The 2,371-nt window shown below is 50.0% G+C and overlaps 1 long non-coding RNA gene across 1 annotated transcript; it reads left to right on the top strand.

The window, feature by feature from the left end:
- Nucleotides 1–269: 269 nt before the first annotated feature.
- On the top strand, nt 270–1,523 carry LOC122910525. Its single transcript, XR_006385236.1, has 3 exons — nt 270–325; nt 786–832; nt 1,214–1,523. It is a non-coding gene; the product is annotated as an uncharacterized LOC122910525 (long non-coding RNA).
- Nucleotides 1,524–2,371: the final 848 nt, after the last annotated feature.

Raw genomic sequence — 2,371 nt, 5'->3', positions numbered from 1 at the left:
AGCCGCCAACAGCCCCAGCCCCAGCTAACTTCTCCTTTCTGCTCTGCTGTTGGCCAGCCCTCTGAAACTGGCTGCTCCAGAGTGTCCAGCTGGGAGTCTGTCTCCTCCCCCTCCTCCCTCATATCTGCTCCCCTGGGGCTGCAGTAGCATGCCCCACCTTCCCGAAGGGGAAGTCTGTGCTTCGAGATGCAACCTGACACCTGAGTCCCGCGTCACTGTGTGCCCTTGGGCAAGTTATTTCTTCTCTCGGGTTCCTTCCTCTTTCAGAATTGGAGCAGCTCGGGGAGCTCTAAAGATAGGATGGTGATTACTGCAGAATTGCAATGTACGTGCGCGTGCGCGTATGTGACTTGCTGTTTAATAGGGTGCTAAGACAGCAGGGGGTCTGGTCTTTGCGTCCCCCACCCCCACACGTGTGGCTCTCATTACGGTCAGGAGGCCTTAAGTCGGGCCCCATGGAGATGAGAACAGACCCCTTAATTAGGCACGGTTCCCAGAGCGAGAGAGGGCGCAGCCTGGGCCGGGCCTGCAGGGCTGAAGGCGGGTGGGAGGGGGAGGCGGAGGGCCGGGGCATCTGAAGGACTCAGCAGGTTTACACTGCGCTGACCCGATGGATGAATGGGGCCCTGTCCACCCACATGGGGGCCTGGAATCTTCAATTATGGCAATTACATCAACAGGTCGGAAGGGCAGCACTTTCCACTGCAGAGGTTCAGGGCTTAAAAGAAAAATCCTAAAGCCACTGTTTTCTTGTTTTTTTTTTTCCTTCTTTCTTTCTTTTAAAGGGATTGGGTTGATGGAAGAAGACCCCCATCCGCCGTCTAATTGGGCTGTGGGTGAAAAACAAAGATGTGGCATGTTTGGGGAGTAAAATCTGGCTGGCACGTGTTCACCCGCTTCTGGACTTGTGGCTCTCTCTCAGTCGGCTTGGCGTTGGAGTCCCCTGAGCATGGGCATCTCCCCTGTCATCTCCCTGAGGGAGGGACCTGGTGCCTTCATCTCTGAAGCTTCCTGGTGTGCAGCACAGAACCAGTGTCCAAGGGTTGGATTAGACCTTGGAGAAGTCATGTCTTCTCTCCGACCCTTGACTTCCCTAGCTGTAAAATGGGCATAATGCCGTCAGTCCTTTCTCCTTCCCAAGCTTTAAAAGAAGACCCTAGTTCCTGCTCTGCATTCAAGCTAATTGGATTTTTTTTTTTTCTCTCTCTCTCAGCCTCCACGCTGCTGCGTACGTGAGACTCAAGTGAGGCTCTCGCACCAGCAGCCTGGGCACCACCGGGGAGCTTGTTAGAAATGCAGAATCTCGGGCTCCACGCCAGACAGACCAAATCTGCGTTCGGCCACAGGGTGCACGTTACAGTTGAGAAGCTCGGCCCTGGACTGAAGCTTGCACACAATGAGTGAGAGTGAATGAGACTTGCTCTCATCTATAAAATGGGGATAATGATATTTGTTCTTTCCCATCGGGGTGATGCTGGGAGATGGCATATAGTACAGTTGGCCCTGGAACAACATGGGTTTGAACTGTGTGGGTCCACTTACATGCAGACTTTTTTCAGTAAATATAGTAGAGTGCTGTAAATGATTTCCTTATGATTTTCTTAATAACATTTTCCTCCTTTGGCTCCCTTTATTGTAAGAATACAGTAGGTAACACATATAACACACAGATACATGTAGATCAACTGTCATCGGTAAGGCTTATGGTCAACAATAGACTATTAGTGGTTAGGGTTTTGGGGAGTCAAAAATTATATGCAGATGTTTGTCTTTGAGGGGAGGCAGTGCCCCTAATCCCTGCCTTGTTCGAAGATCGACTATACTTTGTAATTATAACAGTCTTTTATGCTGTCACTCCCTGGACCGTTCAATAAACATTCACTGAACAGCTACTATGAGACAGGCGTGGGGTTCATACAATACCATTCCTGTCTAGAAAAAAATCTACAATCTTCCAGGAGTCCGATTTTTAAAGGAACTAAGTGTAACAGAATGTGTTAAGTGCTATCAGATAGCTATGCTCAAAAGAGGAGATGGTAAGGGTGGGCGAAAATTGATCATGATGGAAGTTCAAGACTGGGTAGATTAGGAGAGATTTCACTGACAGGCTGGCATTGAGCTTATGGGCATGAGCCCAAGTGAAGGAAGAGAAGGGTCTTCTAGATGGAGGCTTAGAGGCTTGAAAGAGGGTGGGGGATTTGCGGTGGCCTTTAGTCCTGAGATCTAGCATGAGTGACCAGAGTGAGAGTGTATTTGCAGACGGTCCCATGGCTTGATTGATAAGAATGGGCAGTCGAGGTCCTGCTGCCTGGTTAGTCTCTTTGGGGCCCATCATCTGGTTGACTGTAGCTTCCAGTCCCATGTTGGGGTT

Source organism: Neovison vison, chromosome 6 (genome assembly GCF_020171115.1).
Source record: "Neovison vison isolate M4711 chromosome 6, ASM_NN_V1, whole genome shotgun sequence".
In the NCBI taxonomy this organism is placed as follows: Eukaryota; Metazoa; Chordata; class Mammalia; order Carnivora; family Mustelidae; genus Neogale; species Neogale vison.
The sequence above is the reverse complement of the archived record's forward strand: the minus strand, read 5'-3'. Positions and strand labels throughout refer to the sequence as shown.